The 25711-nt window shown below is 42.0% G+C and overlaps 1 protein-coding gene and 1 pseudogene across 6 annotated transcripts in view; both read right to left on the bottom strand.

Moving 5' to 3' along the window:
- PARVA (parvin alpha) overlaps positions 1-25711 on the bottom strand; it is a 158811-nt gene that overhangs the window by 64822 nt on the left and 68278 nt on the right. The window contains exon 1 of one of the 6 annotated variants that reach the window (XM_061610449.1): positions 17392-17461. The exons of 4 other annotated variants lie outside the window; for them this stretch is intronic. The gene's annotated coding sequence lies outside the window, so the exon portion shown is untranslated. One more of the 6 variants, XM_061610448.1, reaches the window with a different exon arrangement.
- Positions 3394-3506, bottom strand: LOC133378574 (5S ribosomal RNA; annotated as a pseudogene).

Below are 25711 nucleotides of genomic sequence, written 5' to 3'. Positions count from 1 at the left end.
AACTCTGTGGTAAAGTTTAAGAAAACTCATGGGATTTATTACAGATAAATTATCTTAACTTGATGCCTCATCTAAATGTATGGTGAACAGTATCATATGTACATGAGATAAAGACTCAGGGTTGGATCCAACTTCCTGTGAGCAAAGCTCCACCCATGGGACATTCCTGCTGGAGGACACAGGGGAGATGGTTTTTGCCAATCTCCCCACTTGCCTGCAGTCCCCCATGCCCCTTCTGAAAATCTACTCCAGGGATCTGTTTCAGCCTTCTGGAACAGTGTGGGAGACAAGGGAGAAGCTTCAGGAGAAAGAAGGAACCAGCAAAAATCACCACCCTTACCTCCAGTGGGAGCCTATGCTGGACCCAAGACCCTTCTATTCACAGAAGGGCAAGTCTGGATTAAACCCACCGTTTTGAGGGAAATAATGAAATGAAATATCACAAAACACATAAACATATATTTGCAACCATGCAGATGGTTTTTTATGAGGTGATCATTCAAAACAGTGTCTCCAGAAGGTAAACGGCACATTTTAAAGCTGTAACTGTCCATTCATTTTCAAAAGACATAATTAATGAGAGAGTGGGGAACACAAAATAGACACAGATATATTTATAATTGAAAATCTTTTTCAGGAAACCATCTGTAGCACACCACGGTCCCTAATCCATTAACTGCTGATTCCCAGCCAATCACTTGTAAAAGAGAATATGCAAACAACATGCATCAATCTGATGGTGATGCATTAGTTCTTCAAAAAGAGACCATTTTCTATGGCTGCCTCTTTTCTCTCTTAAATAAAACATAACAAAAATGGAAGGAAGTAAAACAAAACAGTCTGATTGGTTTGTGTATAATGCAAATTAAAGGTCCAGAGCCTTAGATTTTTCTCAAATGCCCATAGTTGCTCAGTGGAGTGCTATTTTTTAGCTAATACATTATCTTTTTCCAGCATTCAGTTAAATGGAACCAGTAAATATTGCAAAGCTTCTTGATAAAAGAGAACAAAAAGCCAAATGATGCTCACTCAACAGAGAGAAGCTGACTCCTTCAACACTTACCATATTTTTCAGAACAATTTTGGCTGCACGATGTCTACAATATATTCCAATTCGTACTCAAGAGGGAGGAAGGATACTGTATAAAGACAAACATCTTTCTCTTTACACTGGAACAATGCAACAGCAACCTCGTACTAATGCCACTTCCAGCTGGATAAACACGGTGAAGTGCAGGTGAATGTTGTACGGTTTCATAACAAGGTGCTGACTGGAAGAGGAAAGCAGGGGACCTCTGAAACATCAGCAACCTACAGAAACCCCAACATGTTGCTGCTGCTCCCACCAAATCAAACTTTCAATGAGTTTCAATGAGAGAGAGGCAGTGTCATAATTTGGAGTGCTAAAAAAGGCATGTCAAATGTGAATGGAGGCTTTGGGATAAACTAATAGTATCCTCTCTATCAGTATCCATACCTGCTTGTACACATTTTCTTTACCAACAACGTGATTCTGCTTCTTAAACTGCATTCTTTCACTTTAAGCTTTTAGAAAAAGGCCCTCCTAAGTGTTCCACTGTGGTTGACAAAAAGCAGAGAGTAAAACAGAATCTGTTTTTTAAAGGATCTAATGGTTTCCATAGATTCCTTTAGCTTTATTAAACAATAACAGCACCCATCAGCTTGGGACCACAACACCTGATGGAACGCCTCTCCCGATACGAACCCACCCGTACACTATGTTCAAGATCAAAGGCCCTCCTCCGGGTGCCTACTCCAAGGGAAGCTCGGAGAATGGCAACAAGGGAGAGGGCCTTCTCAGTGGTGGCCCCCAAATTATGGAATGACCTTGCTGATGAGGTGAACCTGGCGCCAACACTGTTATCTTTTCGGTGCCAGGTCAAGACTTTCCTCTTCTCCCAGGCATTTTAGCAAGTGTTTTATATTGTTTTAAATTTTTAAATTGTGTTTTAAATTGTTTTTTAAAAGATGTATTTTAAATTGTATTTGTTTTTTGTTACTGTAAACCACCCAGAGAGCTTCGGCTATGGGGCAGTATACAAGTTTAATAAATAAATAAATAAATAAATAAATAAGGGAACACCTTTACCCTTATGATTCCCACACACCTAAGAATTATATTTGAATGATGAGGACCTATTATAGCATGGGTAGCCAACTTGGTGCTTTCCAGGTGTGGTTGGACTACAGTTCCCATCTGTCCCAGCCAGCATGGCCAATGAGCAGGGAGGATGGGAGCTGTGGTCCAACAACATGCGAAAGGCACTATGTTGTAGATGTTATGGCTCAGGAAGGATAGACCAACATCCACTAGGAGCAATGCCTTCTTAGCAGTGACCACTGAGGGAAAACCTGCGAGATCTACACTGTTAGCAAAAAAACTGTTTTTAAAAATTGAAGTAAACAATTTTATTCTGGCAGCCTTTTAAGCAGCTGCCACTGCTGCTGCCGCTTCACTCCAGATAACCTATTCCTAATGCCAAAGCGCTGGCATTTAGGCTATGGCAATGGATATTCCCTACATGCCTTTTTGCATGCAACATGAAGTTGAGCCACAAATGCAACTTGAATTACCATTATACCTATGTTAACAGATAACTCCACTTAGCATTTGTATACTGTTTTAATGGAGCATTGGAAGTGGATGTTACAATATCCCAGTGAGCCTAATACCAGCCCTGCAAGGTGGGGCAGTGTTATTATCCACATATTGCAGATGTGGGGTGAGTTGCACCTAAGGCTAGTAGCTTGCATGAGGCCACCTAGCGTGTGCATTGCAGAAGTGCATTTTTATGAGCAAAGGTATTCTTATTTACCCTTCAGTCTCTCATGAGACAAAACTACCTCTTATAGGCTTCAGGTCAACTCATTTAAACAGTAAAATCAAATCACCCACTTGATTGTGTACTCTGATGTCCACATAATGTTTCACAGTGTCTTTATCACTATACAAACAAGCATTTTAAAAGATTTGGTGTGAAACTCACAAATACCCTGAACTCCAGGCACAATACCCTGTCCTAGATGAACTCCGTTCTTCTGTATTGGGGTAGGAAACCTTTTTCAGATCCAGAGTTGCATTTCCTGCTGGGCAACCTCCAGTGGTCATATGCCAATGGTGGGTTGAGCCAGAAGCAAAGGTGGGAAGAGCAATGAATGTGATTTTTACCCTTGTTCGTAGGCTGGTTTCCACACACATGCTCACACACCCTCTGTATCCTCCTTGCAGGCAAGAAAGAGGCATTATTGTTGTTGTTATATGCCTTCAAATCGATTATGACTTATGGAGACCCTATGAATCTTTTTTGGATATATTCACAGGGTTTTCATGGTAAGAGGTATTCAGAGGTGGTATACCATTGCCTTCCTCTAAGCCGACGGCACCCGGTATTCCCAGGCGGTCTCGCATCCAAGTACTACCCAGGCCTGACCCTGGTTAGCTTCCAAGATCAGACGAGATTGGACAGGGTAGTATGGCCGTAGGCTCTATTAAGGCTAAACGCAATACATTAAGGAAAAGTGACTTGCTGTTGTTTTTTTAGTATCCAGCTATCTAGGGTTTGAAACTTGACAGTAAAACAAGGGCCACCTCCTCTTGTGACTTCTAATTGCTTTTTAACTAAGCTGATGCAGAACCATATACTGCTGGAGCAATAGAATTAGAGACAATAGGGCACAGCAGCTGACTACACTTCTCCCAGACCAGCTTTGCTGGTTTCTGATAAGAAAGGGTAAGCAAACAAACAATCATGTAAAAATATGTTATCTTTGATCCTTCCTTAACTTCTTGAGATAGTTGCCAGGAGCAGTTACAAAGCAGATGGTTGATAACCCAACAACTGATGTACATAGTTTGTCTAATTAGCAAACATTTTGCAAATTCAGCTGCTTAGATTTGGGGAACTGAAACATGGCAACCCTACTGAAAGGAGGTGCACCAGTGTCAAAATGTTCTCAGCAGAACACTGTATGAAACTCTAACAACTCAACCAAGAAAGCGGTGCTCTTGGGTGACAAATCTGTGATTTAAGTACAAGAACATCCTTAATCTTGAAGACCTGGCTGTTCAGGCAGGCCTACAGGATCCCTGGGGTGGGTTAGCTTTTAATACTGTTATTAATCAGAATTGTAGTGTTTAGTCTAATTATTTATTGTGGCCCTCACTGTTTTATATTGTAATTTATTGTATTGATGTACGTTGCCTAGAGTGGCTGTTAATTCGGCCAGATAGGCGACTCATAAATACAATTTTATTATTATTATTATTAATCTGAATTCACATTTGCAGTCAGTTTTAACTTGCCACATTACACACAGTGTCCTTCGACATATTCCCCTTCTTTCTATATAATACATTCATTTCAAAGCTTTAGCTATCCTGGTGCAGAATTGGTTATTCTTGGGAATTAATTTGACAACAGCATCCACAAGACTATACACCTGAAGACTATAAGAGATATGTCAAGTCAAGCCAGGTGTTGGATGGGAAAGCTCCAAACTTCTGTTTGTTTCAAATGAGAACAAAGAAACAATTTATATCTACACTTGCCACCAGCAAGAGAGAGAGAAACAGATATGCAAAGACACTGAATTGCCTTCAACTATGTAGAACATAAACTAGGCTGTAATCCTGCACACGTGTGCACGGTCTAACCAGTTTCAATGGATTTAAACCGATATAACTGGATGCAGAATTAAAGCCATAATTCTTTAAAAGAGCTTTATCCACATGCAAGTTACTTTTCAATATCCAAATCTGTGATAAAATAATTCTGAAACGTATCTTTCCCATATCTTTGTACAGCACAGCAGTACTATGATTGCAGAAAACTTTCAATAAACCAACCAGGAAGTTCAATGTTAAGGTTATCAGATCTGAATGCCAGAAATATGAATTTACAAATGCCAGTTTCTCCAGTATGATTCCCCAGAGTTTCTAGTGTTAAAGCATGAAGAACTCATGCAGCTGTTCACAATAAAGGTTCTTGAATACAATCAAGTACTATCCCTGACACTCATATTGAGAAACCTGATCAAACTTGTTCAGAATACAGGCAACTATAAAGCACATAGCAATACTACTGTGAGAGATTGTTATCTACTGCCAGAATAAAGAAGACCTGAAATTAAAAGATATGTGGTCCCTGAGAAGGTTTATTATAATAAAATACAAAACAATTTGGACTAAAGATTTTTAGTAGGGTATGAATATACAATTTTAATGTTTATTTTGCATTATTGTGCAGTTCAGATAGTGCTGATCAGAGCTTACTAAAATTAACATCACACATTTCAGTCCAAAAGAACCAATGATTTAATACAACACGTATTAGCAGAGTATATGTTTATTACTATTGACTTCTGTGCTACAACTACCACAACATGCTAGCTAATGCAACATAAAAATATTACTCTGCAGAAAAATTAAAATTAGCAAACCAAAGCTAACATCACTTCTGAAACCCCGAAATGCTTTACACAGACAAACACTGAGAATCACAGCAATCAACATGAAAAACAATTTAGCAAGGGCTGTAGCATCCCTTACCTTTGGGGCAAAATGCTCCACATCCCATTGTACACTATCCAAGCCTTCATTTTATCAGCACAGGGGCAACTAACTAAAAAGTTCCCCTAATTTAAAGCTCTCTCTTCTGCTGCTACCCTGTGTAGCTGTATAATGCTTTGAGGCTGTTTCTGTACAGAATACTCAATGCACATTGCAACTTGAAGCTCAATGCATCGTAGAACAACTGACTGACGGCCTATATAATTTAATATGATGCCACATGAGACTCATAGACCATCTGCAAAACAAACTAAGTTTGCCATTCCTATCTTGGCAAATTTCATCTGGAAAGCTAAATGTTTTGACATACAGGCAACCTCATTTATCCAGATGGCTTACAGAATTCTTGGGCTATTAAATTTATGAAGTCCAACTTAATTGCAGCAGAGGGGGATCTTTGTAAAGCAGATATTGAAAAGGCAGTGGCTAAAAATTTCCTTCAACACCCCCCTTCCACTGCCATTGAAATTAATGAACTTAAGTTAATCATAGCTATTAACTTCAGTGGGTTTACTCTGAGTAAGACTAGCATTACTACCCACTTGGTTTAACTTTGCGCGTCATCCTCACTTTGCCAGTGCAAACCACACATCTGAATGCATTATTTGCTGTTCTCCAAAATCCCTCAGAATGAAGCATGTGATCAAATCATATCCATCACACTTAAGACATTATATAATGCCTTTATCCCACTTACCCTACCCCACCACCCTTACTGCCTGATGGCTGGATGACAGTGAAAAAACTCAACTGCCCAAGAATCCTTGTTATGGGGAAGAAAACACAAGATACATATTCACTATGGTTGAGGTGTTTATGCAGGAAGGAAGCGAGGTGGCTAAGGCAGCACTAGAGGCTCCAGCTGACCAAGTCTCCAAATCTACTCTAATCTCTTGGTTGTCCTCAAAAGAGGGCTCAAGAACCTTACTGGAAGAACCCAAGAACAGAAAGGGAACAGTAAAATGGGAATCCAATCCACATCCATGGTTTATGTACTGTTGTCTCCTTCTTGCTCTCGTAGCCCTTGGGGCAGGCAACAGTACTCAGATCTTCTGTATGAGCTCAGTGATGGAACACTGTGCAGCTCAGAGGAACCCAAGAGCTACTTGAAGTCGAGCTGTGAATGCTGTTCCTGCATGGTCTTATCTCTACAAATGTTTCTGTTTTAAATGGGGAGATTATGAGGCATGTACTGATTAAATAGTTCAGAGGGGGCAGACAGTAGGTTGCAGCATGTGATTGGTGCAATAGATTTTGGTTTAAAAATAGGGCTGTCCTGCTGCAGACGAATGTTTTTGTGCCATTATCATATTTGCTCTAGGAAGACAAGGCAAAGGAGAATGGAAGCACAGCAACAAGAAACGGAGAATCCTACAGCTAAGAATAAATTCGCTTAAAAATATCAGTGGTGAAAAGCTGAAAATCAACTCAAAAGCAGATTTTGAAGTAATGAAGAAATAATGCTCAAAATATGAAATTTTATGAAGGATTACTACAGCCCCGCAACATTGCCTGGTGATCACTTATAAGCTTACCACATGACAGCTGCATCCATGTAGACAGTGACTAATATGTCGCCTTGCTGTGCCCAACTCATCTTCAAAACCAAGGGTGCAATCCTAACTCCAGCCTGGAAACAGGAGGGCCGAACAGAGCAGTGGAGCTACTGCTGCACACCAGCCAGGGTAGACGGATGGCAGTAAAGCTTCTGACGTTTTGCTCCACCAGCTCCAGAATGGCACAGCAAAGAGGCCCAGATTGGGCACATTGCTGGTAGCAGGGCTGGCTTAGAATCCAGTGAATCCTTGGTCAATAGCAGCAACCCCTCTCTACCCCAGAAATGTCCTGTTTCCTAAGTGTGCATGGGCTGCCAGTGGTGGGGATACTCCTGGTGGTAGTTTCTGCCTGCCTGTGCTTTTGTCAGGCTCAGTGGGGTTGCCACTGAAGTCCCCCACCAGTGAAGCCCAGCACAGTAACATCTCCACCATATCCAACCTCCCTCCAGTATAGGAGCTTGGGGCTTCTGCCTGTTCCTAAACTCTGAAGCTCAGTATTTTTAAATTGCAGTTTATTGATGAATACAAATAAAGCAAATATTTAAAAAAAATTGGAAAGGGAGAGTTAAAATAAGGAAGACCATGCAAACATGAGACTGCTCACTGGGGCAGGGTATCACCAACATGTCACCCCGCTGCTGAAAGAATTGCACTGGCTGCCCATTTGCTACCGGGCCAAGTTCAAGGTTCTAGTTTTGGTGTACAAAGCCCTATACAGCTTGGGACCAGGATACCTGAAAGACCGTCTTATCCCTTATATACCCAGTCAATCACTGCGCTCTGCAGATGAGGGTCTCCTGCAGATACCATCTTATCAGGAGGTCCGTTCTGCACAACATAGGAAACGGACCTTTAATGTGGCGGCACCTACCCTGTGGAACTCCCTACTTTTAAATTATTTTATTTATTTATTTATTTTGTTACATTTATATACCGCCCATAGCAAGTAGCTCTCAGGGCGGTAAACAGAATAGGATAAAATACATACATCATAATAATAAAATCACAAAACATATAAGACACAATGAAAACAAAATACAATTAAACAAAATATAAGATGATAAAAAGGATTAGTATTACAAGATTAAAAAGATAAAGAGATTAAAATGATTAAAATGCCTGGGAGCATAAGAAGGTCTTTACCTGGCGCCGGAAAGATAATAATGTAGGGGCCAGGCGTACCTCTTTGGGGAGGCTATTCCACAACTCGGGGGCCACCACAGAAAAGGCCCTAGATCTAGTAACCACCCTCCGGGCTTCACGATGGGTTGGTACCCGGAGGAGGGCCTTAGATGCTGAACGAAGTGAGCGGGTAGGTTCATAGCGGGAGAGGCGTTCCACCAGGTATTGCGGTCCCACGCCATGTAAGGCTTTATAGCTCATAACCAGCACCTTGAATCTCGCCTGGAAGCAAATAGGTAGCCAGTGCAGGCGAGCCAGAACAGGAGTTATGTGCGAAGACCGAGTGGTCCTCGTCAATAGTCTAGCTGCCGCATTCTGCACTAGCTGAAGCTTCTGAACTGTCTTCAAGGGCAGCCCTATGTAGAGCGCATTACAGTAATCCAATCTCGAAGTTACCAGAGCATGAACAACTGAGGCGAGGTCGTCGCCATCCAGATAGGGGCGTAGTTGGGCTACCAAACGGAGATGGTAAAATGCGTTCCATGCCACCGAGGCCACTTGAGCCTCAAGAGACAAGGAAGGGTCAAAAAGGACCCCCAAACTACGGACCTGTTCTTTCAGGGGGAGTGTAACCCCATCCAGAACAGGATGCACATCCACCATCTGAGCAGGGAAGGCGTTCACCAACAGTGTCTCAGTCTTGTCTGGATTGAGTCTCAGTTTATTAGCTCTCATCCAGTCCATTATCGCGGTCAGGCAACGGTTCAGCACATCAACAGACTCACCTGAAGAAGATGAAAAGGAGAAATAGAGTTGCGTGTCATCAGCATACTGATGACAACGCACTCCAAAACTCCTGATGACCGCACCCAGAGGCTTCATGTAGATGTTAAAAAGCATGGGGGACAAAACCAACCCCTGAGGGACTCCACAATGGAGAGTCCAGGGTGTCGAGTAATGTTCCCCAAGCACTACCTTCTGGTGACGATCCGCGAAGTAGGAGCGGAACCACTGCCAAGCAGTACCCCCAACTCCCAACTCCGCGAGTCTCCCCAGAAGGATACCATGGTCGATGGTATCAAACGCCGCTGAGAGATCAAGGAGAATCAACAAAGTCACACTCCCCCTGTCCCTCTCCCGACAAAGGTCATCATACAGGGCAACCAAGGCTGTTTCAGTGCCGAAACCGGGCCTAAAACCGGATTGAAACGGATCCAGATAATCGGTTTCATCCAAGAGCACCTGGAGCTGGTTAGCAACCACCCACTCCAAAACCTTGCCCAAAAAGGGGACATTCGCCACCGGTCTGTAGTTGTTCAAATTATCTGGGTCCAGGGAAGGTTTCTTTAAAAGAGGTCTCACTATTGCCTCCTTGAGGCTACTAGGGGCTACTCCCTCTCTCAAGGAGGCATTAACCACTTCCTTGGCCCAGCCGGTGGTTCCAGCCCTGCTAGCTTTCACTAGCCAAGATGGGCAAGGATCCAGAACAGACGTGGTTGCCCGGACCATTCCAAGCACCTTGTCCACTTCCTCGAGCTGCACCAACTGAAACTCATCCAATAATAAAGGACAAGGCCATGCTCCGGACACTTCACTGGATTCATCTGTCACAACATCGGAGTCTAAGTCCCTACGGATGCAAGCAATCTTATTTTGAAAGTGTCCAGCAATTTCGTTGCAGCGGGCTTCAGATGTTTCTATAATATCGTGAGGGCCAGAGTGTAAAAGCCCCCGCACAACTTTAAAAAGCTCCGCTGGGCGGCATAAGGATGACCTAATAGAGGCAGCGAAATAAAGTTTTTTCGCTATCCTTACCGCTTTCATATACAACTTATTGGTGGCACTTACCAAAGCATGGTTACATTCGTTGGGAGTTCGCCTCCATCTGCACTCCAGCCTCCTCCTCTCTTGTTTCATCACTCTCAGCTCCGGGGTATACCACGGAGCTGTATGAGCTCTACATCGGAGGGGGCGCGCAGCAGCGATCGTGTCAATAGCCCGAGTCATCTCTGTATTCCACAGTGTGACCAGGACCTCGACAGGAGCACCAGTCTTATCAGCCGGAAAATCTCCCAGGGCCCTCTGAAAACCAAGAGGATCCATCAGACTCCAGGAGCGGACCAACCTAATAGGTCCTCCACCTTTGCAGAGGGGAAGAGCTACTGTAAGTCTAAATCTCAACAAGCGGTGATCTGTCCATGACAATGGGGTAGATGAAAAACATCCCACCTCCAGATCACCATCTCCATAACCAGTGGCGAAGATCAAATCAAGAGTGTGTCCCGACACATGCGTTGGGCCAGTAGAAAATTGAGACAGCCCCATTGTTGTCATGGAGGCAATGAAGTCCTTAGCTGCACCAGATAAGACAGCCTCGGCATGGACATTGAAATCCCCCAGTACCAAAAGTCTAGGGGATCTCAATAGTACCTCCGAGACTATCTCCGTCAGCTCAGCTAAGGAAGCTGTTGGGCAGCAAGGTGGACGGTACACCAACAGTATTCCTAGTCTGTCTCCCTGGCCCAATACAAGGTGGAGACACTCCAGACCAGTCGCCACCTGGACAGGGTGCTGTGTGAGAGGGAAAGTACTCCTATAGACCACAGCAACTCCCCCGCCCCGGCCCTCAGATCTACCACAGTGCTGAACCGCATACCTGGGTGGGCAAAGCTGGGAAAGAGCAACTCCTCCCTGATCACCCACCCAGGTCTCGGTTATACATGCCAGATCGGCACTCTCCTCCAGAATTAAATCATGGACGAGGGAGGTTTTATTATGTACCGACCTGGCATTCAAGAGCAGCACGTGGAGATCCGAGAGCTGGCTGATAGGACAACCAGCAATCCTGTAGGTAAGAGGAGAACCGGAACAAGGCACAGACACAACTTGTCTGGGACGAGTTCCCCTTACCTGGCCAGTTCTCCTCCTAACACCATACCTCCCATTACCCGTCACTACGTTAATTGGGCCCCCCGAAAGTCCCCCCACGAAGGATGGAATCCTTTCTCCCAGGCACATACTAAAAATACACAAATACACATACACAAAACAATCATACAAATCATTCACACCACACTAATCCACACACACAGAACACACAGAACAACAACCACACAAATACATATTAGACAGGCACCATCTATATTATCTTTGTGGCGCCTACTGAAGACCTTCCTCTTTCAACAAGCTTTTTAAGTTGAGACCTTATCCCAGGGCTCATCCAGACGACTGCAAAATGTGTGACACGCCCGCTATGTGTGTTCATTATTTTTCGGTCATCCAAATGACGTCTCGCGCTGTTACGCATTTTCGCAGGTTAAATCCGCTCCTTGCAATACTGGCAAAAATGTGATTTGCTGTTTAAAATCGGGAATCATCTGCTGTGCCTTCAGGAGTTAGGATGCAATACCGTGGACTTTACAGCTGATGGGCGGTTTGGGGGCGTTTCCCCTTGCCCCTTCTCCTCATTCCAGCCAATCACGTATCTGCACTTTTGCGCATGTGCGAGAATAAGCCCGGGAAAATTGAACCAATCATCGCAATGGTGGGGTGTTGGGGGGGGGTCTGCAACTACTGCGCAGATGCATTTTCTTTTTTGCCAGCCTGCAAACTGGGCGGCCGCTCTGAGTGAGATCTGCAATGCACAGCAAGAAAGAAAAGAGGGGTGGTCGGTTTCAGCCTGCCTCCGGAAAGCTTTGTCAATTTCATTGTACTTGCTGGAGTTTTTGCTTCAAATCAGAAAAGCATACATTTGTTTAAGTGTAATATCGCAAATGCAAACAAGAAAAGGGCTTCTGGTCGGTTTCAAGCCTGCTCCGGAAAGCTTTGTCAATTTCATTCTCGGTGGGAAGGAAAGGGAGAAGAAGGGGGGGTGACACGTTTCTTGCTTTTTTTTGAGAAATAAGTGCAATTGCCAGTGTGTGTATCTCCTTAAATAGCAATAAAGGCAGAAAAGCATACATTCATTTAAGCATAATATCGCAAATACAAACAAGGCAGGCGTGAAACCGACCAGCAGCCTTTCCTTCCGAGGCTAGAACTCCTTTACAGCCATATTGTGCTTGGTTGCAAAGAGGGAGAGGAGCATAGCTAATTTTTTTGCTGACCAATTGGTTGATAGGGGGAGGTTTTAGAGGTGGAGCTTGGAAAAAGCAAAAAGAATGTAGGGGTCTTACCACTGCGTGTGCAGGTGCAAAAAAGCTTTTTTTTAATTGGGAAAGAGTGAACTAAAAGGCAAAATGAGGACTATCAGATGACAAACCGAATATGGAAACTGTGGATTATCCTGCTCCGTTTGGATAAGCCCGAGGACTATCAGATGACAAACCAAATATGGAAACTGTGGATTATCCCGCTCCGTTTGGATAAGCCCCCAGTCTGCTTCTGTGCTGAATTGTTTTTTAATATGCTCTTAAACCTTTTTTAAAAAAAAGTTTTTAACCTTTTTTTAAAAAAAGTCTTCAAAGCTTTTAAAAAATGTTTTTAAAATTGTTTTGCTTTAATATATTTTAATGTCTGTTTTTATGATGTTTTAAAGTGCTTTTAGTGTTTTTATTTGCCACCCTGGGTTCCTGCTGGGAGGAAGGGCGGGATATAAATAAAATAAATAAAAATAAATAAGGAGTGCAAAGAATCAATTCACTGTTGTATGGAATGTGAACTTATCCTTCCGGTTTTGAAGCACCATGAGTTTGGTTGAATCTAGAGAGCCACTGATATAAACAGGCTGCTGGTCTTGACAAGCCTGGTAACTCAGCCAGATCCCCCAGGAGCTCTGGGGGTACAGTACTGTATAGGTAGCCAATTTACTGAGAAGCTTTAAAAATTCCCAGTTGCTGTATATTGCCCCTCATTCTGTTCGAAGTAGAAAACAGACATTCTGTGTATCTATATATTATTATTATGAAATACATTACTTAAAACAGTTTAAAACAAGTTACATTTATAACTAGAGAGGGTCCTACAATATATCTATGTCCAGTGTCAAAAGCCAGAGTAAAAAAGTGTGTCTTCAGCATACAACGAAAGCTGTACAGTGAAGGTATCAGATGAGTAGTCTTCCAGGACAGCCCCACGTAAAGTGCATTGCAATAATCCAACCTGAATGTTCTAGAACATGGAGTACAGTGGCCAAGTCATCTCTGTCAAAAAGAGGCCAAAGCTGGTGAACTAGCCAGAGGTGGAAAAAGGCACTCCTAACCACCAAGCCTCCAGTAACAAGGTTGAATCCAGGAGCCCCCCAAATTTTGGACCTGATCCTTCCAGGGGAGTGCAACCTTATTTAGGATAGGCCATCTCCCCACCTCCTGTCATGAGCCCCGTGGAAAGAGTGAGCAGCAATAATGACGAGGAAGAGGAGACAGACTTGGACTGGGGGGAAGGCTTTAGTAACGCAGTTGCACAGGAAGGCTCCTGTGCTGCTGACAGTGACAGCTGCGCTGCCCAATCAGAAAGTTACCTCTCCACCTTCCCTTCACCCCACTTCCTTGCTCACTTTGCTGTTGCCATTGCACAGCCCTTGTACAGCCCAGCTGCCACCTCCAACATGCAGGCTGCGACGCCGGCAGGCTCAAAGGGTTCTCACTGTCCCTCTGAAGAAGAGCACTTGTGTGCCTGCGCTCCCAACGGTAACCCTTTTCTCATGCAAGTAGGGAGCCCGCCTATCCTTACTTAAGGCTGGTAAGGAGGCATATCTAATTACTGTGATGTTTTTGTGCAGCAGCATCATGCTAGCTATTCCTAGTAAAAATACTGAATCCTGTGTAACCAGTAAGCTGATTAATGAAGCGCTCTGAACTGAAACTTTCCATTAAACCTATTAAAGAAAAGTACATGTTTGCATCTGACTTCAACCAGATTGGGCAGGACACCTCCTTGACTTGGGACACATAACACCTCTGTCACTGCCTCTAAGCACCAGTCAAACACTTCAACCACCTCTCCCAATTCAGATGGAACAGAGAGATAGAGCTGCATGTAATCCACATATTGGTAACATCTCACTCCAGCTTAATGAGCATCCTGCAGAGGGTAAATACTGTCACAAATCCAAACCTCACCAGAAAAATGGTCTGAACATGACAACAGTGTTATAAAAACACACACTCCTCCAGATCCAGACCAATCTCTCCAATTAAACCAGATCAAGGGCATGCCCTACTCTATGCATTAGGGAGCTAATGTACTGAAACAGCCCTATGGTTGTCATTTTGGCCAGGAAGTCCTAAGCCAATCCTGCCAAGGCAGCCTCAGCATGTATGTTGAAGTCATCCAGAATAATTGTCCTGAGGTTCTCCAACACCACCTCCAAAACTGACTCTGCCAGCTCGTGTAGGGATCTCATAGGATATTGCCTCTGATCTGCTATAGAAAATATAGCACCTATAGTTTTTAAAAAGTTAGTTTCAAATCCAGGCTCTATAATGTGTATTCTGTGGTACTATACAACAAAGCAGTCAAGACAAAAAGAGATCAGTAATTTTTTCTTCCTCCCAATAAAAGAGGTAAAAGTTCTAAAAGGTTTAGATAAAAGTTCTAAAACATACAAACCATACACCTGGTTTTTTATTTAACCAGGAACTACAGATGGTCCTTAACTCTAGCAGTAACCATCCCTGCCAGAGTAACAAATATCCCTGCCCTTTCATCCAGAGAGTTTCTTTTGAGACAGGCTAAAGGTCTACACAAGTGGTAGAGATCCTCTGAGCTTGCTAACAATAATATTAATGGGATCAATCAGTCTCTACTTATTTCAAGGCCTTAAAAATGGGCTGTAGTTAGTGTCTTTAGCCCCAGATCACTCAATGGTGTTCCTGTTGCTGGTTTCCCCCTCCCACAGACCAGCTCCAAAGGGTGGCAGGATCAGGTATTTGTTGGTGGCTCAGGGTTAGGGTTACCAACCGTACTCTTTTAAGAGTACATGTACTCTTTCTGAGATGGTGCAACAGTATACAGTAGGGCCCCACTCATACAGCGGGTTACGTTCCGGACCCCCGCTGTAAAGCAAAAACCGCTGTAAAGCGGAACTCATTGAATAGAATGGCGTGTGATGCCCGAAAACCACCGTAAAAGCGGAACAAGTGCCGTATGAGTGGGGCTTTAGTCTAATTGCGTCTAATTGAGACTGCTGTATTAGCAAAGCACAGTAAAGCGAAGCACTGTAAAGCAGGGCCCTACTGTACTCTTACTTTTCACTTATCGAAGCCAAATGTACTCTTTTTGAAATGACAAAATGATGGTAACCCTACTCAGGGTCCACAAAAGAAATACCACCCCAACAGCACAGTTGTTCTCTTTTGTATGGAGCACCCCACCTTCTCCTGGTATCTCAAGTTCTGGACTTTTTTGGGGGGCTCTTTATCAAACACACTAAATCCAACAGGTGAATAATTAAATTGGGTCTGTCAGATTTCACCATTTTAAAACTCTATAAGATGGCAGGGATATTCGGTTACCATCTTCATACAAATCTTGCACCTTCAGAAGTAACATTTAGAAATTTAGAAGGAATTTTTACATTATGTTATTGCCTTAATTTACAATAAAATAAGCTCCTGCACTCTTCTTCTTCCAAGCAGAAAAAGTTCACAACATTACGGAAAGCTTGATCTTTATATCTTTCACAGAGTGTTGCTTTCTCAACTCACAATTTTCAGCTTAGTGAAAACAGGAAGTTTAGCAAAGAGAAGTGGAAATTCTCTCGCAGGTGGTTTTGCCCATCAGTTCAAGAAACAATTTAGAGGCAACATAATACTAATAGCTTAATTTGTGAAAATGGGTAAATACCATATCTGCCACATAACACATTTAGTCACATAACAAATAAATACAGAAATAGCACTGGAATTGTTGGTTAAAAGGTTTTGTTCACAGAGGAGGAAATTTAATTAAACCATGTAATACCAATTACTGTCATTTCTAATTATATTATGCTTTCCTAGAAATAATGCAGATACAGGATTCTAAAGTTACCTGGATGTTTGATGTTAATAGGATAAAATTATCTAGGCCATGAGAAAATCCAGATAACAAAGAGAAAATGCATTTTTAGCTAACATCATATGTTGTCCAATTTAATTACTAATAGATCTTCAAAGTGCTGATTACCTGAAAAGCAGTGTGCCTCCAGTGTGTGTGTGTGTGTGTGTATGTGTATGCACGCACACACCAGCATTTCACATTATGACGTTTTATTTTACAAATGAGCACTAGGCATATCCTGTTCCATGATCTGCGGCAGTGGCAGCTCCCGACCCTGCTGCGGATCGAGAAGAGGAAGTTCCCAGGCACTCCCCCCATACAGACAGTGCAGGCTTCCATAAGCCTGCACATACAGCCCACCTACCTCTTCTGTCACTGCGAATGTCATGTGCACTGCACATGCATGCCTGCCATCAACCCTAAGGGGCTGATGTCCCCACCACCATTTCAGTTGATGGTAGTGCAAGCAACATGCATGGCATTCACAGCTATGGGAGAGGCAGGTGGGATGTGCAGGCACCATGGGCCTGGGGCAGGCTGATGCCCAAGGGCCCAGTCATGCCTAGTGCTAGCCTTGTCAACAGGATTCTTTTTAAAGTACCCAGGCAAATTTTCTCTTCACAGAAATTACCGGAGCCATATACTCTGTTAGTTTTAATATAAAGGAGATCTCATTCATTGCAACCACTTCTGATAGAAGCATATTGCTGAAATAGGCAAATTTCCAAGTAGCATCACAAGAGAATGATTTCAGAGTATAGCAATATTGCTACCCAAAAGCAGTTAACAAGCATGCTGAGTGCTTTAGAATCCTTTGGGATTGCTACCTGAACAATCAGAGAGAAAAGTGTGGAGAAAAGATAAGGTCTGGCTATGAAACAAGACAACCAAATAATCATAGTTTGAGTAGAAGCAGACCATGTACTATTACAGATGATGCTGTATTGGAGCAGGAAAAGCCTTGTTTTACAAGTGAGTTTACATTATGATTTAGGTAGACACATAGGGAGTGCTCTGACGTTACTCTGTACCCGAGTACAAGTTCCGTGTACCTGGGTTCAGCTGCTCTTGAGAAGGAGTCTAATGTGATTTTAAAATTCACCATGTATAGCTGTTCCATGAAAAAAGGAGTATTCTGCTCACGTGTTGATCTATCCCTGCATTCTCTCTACGTGGCTTTGACCGTGTGCAATTTTCTCCCTGGGGACAGCCTTTGCAACTCTGTGTTTTGCTACCGGCTGCAGCTGCTAACCAAAAATGAGATCAAGTGGCAGCATCCGAGTGGGAAAGATGAGCAAGGAAGGCTTGCATAGTGAAGCTTAAAGGGTCAGCTGGAGGGAAGGTGCGGAGGAAGTGAGCATGAAGGAGGGAGAGAGAAAAAAAGAAAGGGGGGAAATAAGCATATGAAGCTGGCTCCTGTGTTATTCTTTATTTTATTTATTTGTTTATTTGTTTATTTGTTTATTTATTTATTTATTTATTGCACTTGTATACTGCCCCACAGCCGAAGCTCTCTGGGCGGTTTACAGCAATCAAAAACATTAAAACAAATATACAATTTAAAACACATATTTTAAAAACAATTTAAAACACATTTTTAAAATTTAAAACAATATAACAACAATTTAAAACACATGCTAAAATGCCTGAGAGAAGAGGAAAGTCTTGACCTGGCGCCAAAAAGATAATAGTGTTGGCACCAGGTGCACCTTGTCAGCAAGACCATTCCATAATTTGGGGGGCACCACTGAGAAGGCCCTCTCCCTTGTTGCCATCCTCCGAGCTTCCCTTGGAGTAGGCACCCAGGGGAGGGCTTTTGATCTTGAACGTAGTGTACGGGTGGGTTTGTCTCGGGAGAGGCATTCTATTAGGTATTGTGGTCCCAAGCCATGTAAGGCTTTATAGGTCAAAACTGAGCTCGGAAACATACAGGCAGCCAATGCAAGCGGGCCACCTTGACTCTTGAGGCAATGCAGGAGTCAGAGAACCAGAAGGGTGGGGGAGGATTAGGACTCTTAAGTACAGCATTTGAGAACTCTCATTCCAAGCCTAATCATTTCTACTCTGAAGTAAGTCCCACTCAATCCAGTGAGACTTACTCCCAGGCAAGTAGGGTTAGGAAACAGTTTGAGGGCCAGGTACTGCAAGTGAAGGTAGTGAAGGGGGGTAGTGTGGGTGTGCTGGCTCATAGTACAATGCTAAATATGTCTATTCAGAAGTAAATCCCACTCAATTCAATAGGATTTACTCCCAGGTAGGTGGGGTTAGTATAGGATTGCACCATCACTTTGAGGGAAAGGTAGGAAGAGGGGAAGGTAGAATGGTGTAGAGGAGAGGTAGTAAAGATAGAACTGGGGTGGGGGACCCTGAAGTGGAGCTGGGGGGACTCTAGTGGGCTCAGACAAGTGAGAATTGTTTGAGGTAAGGTTAGAGATGTGAAGGCCCGGAAAAAACCTGGGAAAATTCAGGGAAAAAGTCCCCCCTCCCCGTTTTTGTTTTTTTCTGAAAAACTGGAAAAATTGAAAAAATAAAGAAAAAATGGATTATGGAATATTTTATTTTAGCATGATGAATAAAATGTTTCATTGAATCTTGGTTCCCCCCTTTTTCTCAGCTCTTTTTTTATGGGAATGGGTGCTTTATGTCTGCTTGACACTGTGGAGGACTAGCAGAGACATAAATAATTTTCTTTGTTATTAATGCTGATGGTTTCTGTTTTTTTAAATTGTTTTTTCCCTGCTCCTCATAAACTGGCAAAACAAAACAGGTTCCTTACAGTTCAGGTGTTCCTTACAGTTCAGGATCTTGTAGATCCATTTGTTACAAAAAAAATTAAAAATTAAAAAAAGTAAATTCAATAATAATAATTGCAATAATTGTTTGAATAAAATGTACTTTTAATATACCAAATGTGACAATTTTATGCCAAACCAACTTGTACATAATTACATTTGATGTTCCTGAAGTAACAAAGTGACTTTCAATCTGTAAAAAATGCTAATATTGCATTTTTTTCAATCTTTCTGAAAATTTCCATTTTTTTCTAAAAAAAAACCCTGGGGAAAATGGTTTTTTCCCATGGTTTCAAAACTTCTGAAAATTTTACATCTCTAGGTAAGGTAGGAGGAGGGAACCAGAAAGCTAGTAAAAGGAGAGGAAGAGCAGGGGAAGAGACTAGGAATCTGAGTCTCACTGCAATCCTAACCATGTCTACTCAAAAGTAAATCCCAATGCAGCTTACTTCCAGGTATGTGGGTATAGGATTTCAGCCTCGCAGAAATGAGAATCTTATCAGTTGGAGGGGAGACTTCATTTTTAAAAAAGCTAGAGGCATAAAATATCAGGCATTGATTTGAACCTCAGAGCTAAAGAGAGGTCTGCTGCAGTTACTAGTAGGCAAGGACATAAACCTCTACCAGACAACTAAGCAGAGACTTGGGAGGGCTGTGTGACTTGTTGATGTAAACAGTGCAGTAGGGTTGCCAGCTCTCCAGTTTTTCCCCAGAGACTCCAGATTTTTGGGGTCCTCTCTGGGTGAGTCACCCCAATCTCCGGACTCTCAGCTTTCATTTTAAAAAAATTGTTTCTAGGTGGTTGGGGTCACAAGATATACATCAAAATGTCAGCTGTTGCCCCCCCCGCAACTTCTGTGAAATGATCTCTTAGCTGGCTGCTCTAATCCCTCCCTTTCAGGTTTGTAGCCAATAAGTGAAGTTAGGGTTGTGATTGACAAGGGATTTCTTGGCCTCCAGGCAGTACCTAGACCGTATTGCAAAGGTAGAAACTTTTTTCCTATTTATCTGAAAACCTCATAAATTGAGTAAGTACATAGCTTTCAGCAGTACCAAAAGTCATTTTTTCTCTTGTGTGCAGGAGTCAAACAAGTTTAAATTTTCCTGGGCTGTTGAAGAGAGGTGTTTTGAAAACCTTTCCAATATGAAGTTTTAATCCAATACTTGCTTTTTTGGGAGTAAAGCTACAATGCTAATCCCACATACCCAGAGTAAACCTTGTTGCATTCAATAGGACTTATTTTTAAGTAGACATGGTTAGGATTGTGCTGTAAATTAATGGGACTTTTGAGTGAACACTACAAAGGATTGTGTTGGTGTTGTAAATCTTTCTCTCCCCATCCAGTTCTATTTTTAAAGCAGTTAGGCAGGGCTTACATAGGTATCGCTGCTTTTATTGTGTAGGAAGCTATTAATGATTTTATTTTTTACAAAAATGGTCTGCAATCACCAACTGGTTTTGACAATAAATTATTATATGGGATCTATGTATTTTTACATTTCCAGTGTGTGTGTGTATTTGGAGTCTTCCCAACAACCCTGTGAGGTAGGGATGGTGATTGGAAACCAAGGCAACTCACAACAATAAATAAATCCCTTTAAAATTCTATAACCATAAAAACATGTATAAACAGTTGCAAAACAGCTCAAAGTGGCATGATTCTGAATTTGGGGTTGGGTAGGTGAAGTTCCTTATCACTTGAAGCTGCAGTTCTGTGCACACTTCCCTCTTTGAGTAAGGCCCATTGAATACATTGGGACTTGCTGCTAAGTAAACAATCGTAGGATTGCACTACAAATATCTTTACAGGTTGTGCAATAATAAACATATTTGATAGTCATGCTTATATGAATATTTCTTCATACTATGTTCTAATAAGTATCTGATTTCACACAAAGGTTGTATATTATTATTTCCTCTACATTTTAAGTGTGCCCTTCTTCCTTGGTGTGGTCATAGTTTCCCTCTGTTTTCATCCTGAGAGGCAGATTAGGCTGAGAGGTGAGTAGCCCATGGTTGCCCAGCAAACTTTACAGCTCATTTCCATTTTAAAAAATTAATTCTAACAATTTACATGCAGGTAGTTTATTAAGTTGCTCCACACAATACATTTAAAGCACATCCAGCTCACATTTAAAGTGCATGACTTTCCCCAAAGAATCCTGGGAAGTGTCATTTCCCCCTCAGTTATAGTTCTCATCACCCTTAACAAACTACAGTTCCCATGAATCTGTGGTGGGATTCATGTGCTTCAAATGGGTGTTGAATGCACTTTAAATGAATGGTGTGGATCTGCCCTAAGTATGATTGCGTTCATTAGTGAATTGAAAAGAACAATTTTAAAAGATACTTTTTTAAACAGGTGAAGGGCTGTAGCTCAGTGGCAGGGCATATGCTTTGCATATAAAGGTCCAAAATTCAATTTCTGGAAAAGACTATTGGCTGGAATCCTGGAGAGCCAATGCTAGACCATGTGATCAGTACTGAGCTAGATGGTATCAAATGGCCTGAGTTGGTATAAAGAAGATTTCTTTGTTCCTAAAAGTGGAAAGAGACCCAAGGGCCACAATGACTCCAAAATTTACTTATGCATTTTATTTACAACATTTACATACTGCTTTATTGTAAAAAAAACTCAAAGGGGTTTATAGAAGGAATTAAAACAGTAACATTATTGGCAAAAACAGTTAAAGACAGGTATTTAAAAATATTCAAAATAATAAAACCAACAATGAGTTAAAACAGATAAAAAACACTATAGCTTCTACCTGCCTGGGTAGGCTCACCTAAACAAAAATGTTTTTAGCAGGTGCTGAAAAGAGTACAATGAAGGTGTCTGCCTAATGTCAATAGGCAGGGAGTTCCAAAGAGTAGCTGCTGCCACACTAAAGGACTGATTTCTTACAAGAGCAGAACAAGTACTATGTGGCACCTGTAGCATGAAAAGCACACCTTGAACTTGGCCTTGTAGCAGATCAGCAACCAGTGCAGATTTCAGAGCAGAGGTATTATGTGCTGATAGGGTCTCACTCGTATTAGCAATTGTGCCACAGCATTCTGCACTAACTGCAGCCCCCAAGTCAGGTTGTATTGCATGAGGATTTCTGTGACCTTGGCTGGCTGGCTGCCAGGATTTTTTTAGTTTTGTTTTTTGGTTAGGAATCCTGACTGATTGTGGGATGCTGAGTTTTCTGCCTTACTCATAGGAATTTTGTTGTGGTTATACCATTTTGTTCTGGTATCGCATTTAAGAAACCAACACTTTTTTCCTATTTCATTTACATTTAACCTCACTCCTTTACATCCATAGAAGCAACAACAGTAGTTCCATGCGCTCAGCTCAATCCCCTTAACCCCACTGATGATGCATCTTGTTGGTTGCATGACTATTTGTTTGTTGCCCAATAGTGGTAAAAGAGAATTCACATACTGGGAAGTGTGGCTGCAATTGTTGTTGTTCCCAAGCTGCTGTCTGTGAAGGTAGACCAAACCATGTGCATTTTCTCTCTGTTGATAATTACTCACTGGAATTGGGTTGGCTGTCAAAGTGAGTTTATAGCAGTCCACGGGTAGACAGAAAAGGGTAGAGAATCTTCTTACTCTTACTCATTTCTCAAACCTCTTTCTGATCTCAGTCAAGCTTTACCAACAGCACAAAGCAAACCATATCTACTCAGAAGTAAGTCCTGTTGAGTTCTATGGGGCTTAGTGAGTTTAGAATTGCAGCCTTCAGGGGCATCCATCTTTACTCCTGAGTGCTCCCATCTAACATCTCCACAACACTAGGCTTCTTTCTTCCTACAATGGCCTCTGGTGACTGGGCTGGCCTGAGGACACTTAAACCCTTCTTGCCAGAAGCAAGTAGGTTACTTTAAATGTCCCCTACCCAGGCTCCATTTTTTAGCTAAGATTTCTATTTTAATTGCAAATCAGAGAAATGTTTTTGTTTGAACTGTATACTCCAAGCAACTGTGGTTGATACTTAATGTATCATGTTTAATGACATCACTCAGGCCTGCCCCTGTGACATCACTATGGTCCACCCCGTGACATCTCTACGATCTGCCCCTGTGAAATCACTAGGGCCTGTCTGTGAAATCTCAGGCTTTGGGATGCTTCTGACCTGGCAACCCTACAGTGCAATCCTACACATGTCTACTCAAAAGTAAGTCCCATTGAAGTTAATAGGGCTTACTTCTGAGCAAGTGAGTATAGAATTGTAGCTGAAACATCTAAATTTAATTCTTTACTTTAAAGACTAGACAATTTGTCAATAAATATGATAGTATTTATAATAAGTCTGTTAAATCTTCAATGTGTTATCATGGGGCTTGTTTTACAGAGAAGCATAGCTACCCTTCAGGGTTGTGCCACAAATAGTTCCAAAAAAAGTCTGCTTAAAACTTGCTCCAAACCCACATAACATGTAATGAATAATAGCTGCAATCATGACTGCAAAAATAAAGTAAATTACAGTTTACTCAGAAGTAAGCTCCATTGGGTTCAATGGGACTTACTACCAGGTAAGTGTGTATTGGATTGCAGCCTTAATGGTGCTCAGAAATGATCAGCATCAATAAATATTAGTAGCTTTGGATAATAGTTATTTCTTGACGTTGAAACGTGTCTTAACTCTTAACATAATCCCAAACGAGTTTACTCAAAAGTAATTTTCACTGTTCAGTGGTTGTCTCTTAACTTATCCTGGCTTGGCCGTATAGCCACAGTTAGGATGTCACTTTTACCCAAATTCCTGTTTTTATTGCAAGGCTTACCGGTTTTCATTCCCTCCAAGCAATTTCAAATATGGCAAAACATACTCAACAAATTCATACATGGCAGCAGAAGATCCAGGGTCAACAATAAGGTTTAATATGGGAACAGTTTGTTGGGAAGTCTTGGTATGCCATACTTTTTTAACTTCGAGGCTTTGACACCTTTGTTCTCTTATTCATGGGTAAGTGCACAAACCTGGGGTGGGAATGGAATTACCTTACCTTTCCTATATGGCATTGCTCTTCCTACCCAAGAAAGTGGGTTCTACTGATATGTTAAGTCCATAAAAGTAACATTCAAAATATGGTATGCTTGGTTTAAAAAACTGGCATCTCCCCTGTTGCCTCTGTTACCTTTTGCTTATCATCCAGATCATCTGCCCTGGTTGGACGGTTCTATAAACCTCAGACATGGGAAACTGAAAATTTATATTGCCTCTGGGACTTTTATACAGACAAAAAGCCAATCCCTGGGGATACACTGAGAAAGCATATTATTGATGCAAACTTTAATTGGCTCAGATGTAATCAATTAATGCATTTCCTGTTAAATCCAACTGTTGTGGCACAAGCCACTAGAGCTCATTGCTTTTGAGAAAATTATTGTTGATGCTGAATATTATTCCGCTAAGTTAGTCTCTCGAATATATCAGATTTTGAACAAGGAATCCATAGGCACAATAACAGGGATCCAGTTTTGGTGGGATCATGAATTGGGTTTGGAAACGTATCCAGAATAGTGGTCGGCAATGTGGACAAAGAGACCTTTATGGTCTATGTCTGCACAAATCAGAGAAAATTCCTTAAAGATACTACATAAGTGGTACCTTACACTTCTGAAATGATCCAGGATTATGAAAATGTCTCCCCTCTGTTGATGATTGTGTGGCCATCTTGACACATACAAACATATATGATGCAACTGTCTAGTGGTTCAAGCTTTCTGGACGGTTGTATTTTCAGTGATCACATTAATCACTGGACAATATCACCAGCTTTGGCTTTGTTAAATATATTTGAAGGGGCTAATGAGGATGTACTCTTTAAGGAATTGATTCTCAATTTTATGGTGGCTGCACATCTGGAGATTGCACACAAATGGCGTGCTTTGGAAGGCCTGTCATTGGACTCATGGTATGTGAGAGTTTGGGCTGTAGCTTTGGCGGAAAGCCTGACTACCCAGATATGGAAAGCACAAGGCTGAGTGAAATATGATTGTTTTTCTGTGGCTTGATTCCCATTTTTTCATGGTATCAGTGAAACAAATCAAAGTCCACCAACTACACATGCTCACTTACAGAGAGATACCATTGAACATTGAAATGATGGTTCTTGGAAATCTTAAATGTTTATGAGACTGTCAAGAATGCTCTTACCTGCTACCATGTTTGTACCCCATATGTTATGTAGGATTAGTTGTTTTAACAATATAAAATAAATAAAAATAATAATCACTCTTTTAATTAGACTCTGAAAATTACTGGTAGCCAGGTTAGCTAAGTAAATCCAGGTTAATGTGCTCCCCAGGGCTGTGGAGTTGGAGTTGTGGAGTCGGAGTCGGGAGCAATTTTGGGTGGAGTTGGAGTCGGAAGCAATTTTGGGTAGCGTTGGAGTCAGAGTCAGTAGAAATGTACCGACTCCGACTTCCAAATAAATTTTGATTGACAAGAAGCAATTTTGGGTGGAGTCGGAGTCGGACAGTAGAAAAATAGAGGAGTTGGAGTTGGAGTCGGACAGTAGAAAAATAGAGGAGTCGGAGTCAAAGGTTTGGTGTACCGACTCCACAGCCCTGGTGCTCCCTGTGCCTTGCTACAAGAAAACTCTGTACGAGCTGTGGTTTCCAGACTGCATTCAAAAGGCAGGTCCAGGGAGAGTGCACTGTTACAGTTAAAGTG

The sequence above is a fragment of the Rhineura floridana genome, chromosome 2, assembly GCF_030035675.1.
Source record: "Rhineura floridana isolate rRhiFlo1 chromosome 2, rRhiFlo1.hap2, whole genome shotgun sequence".
NCBI classification, from domain to species: Eukaryota; Metazoa; Chordata; class Lepidosauria; order Squamata; family Rhineuridae; genus Rhineura; species Rhineura floridana.
Note: the sequence above shows the minus strand (reverse complement) of the source record. Positions and strands in the feature narration are given on the sequence as shown.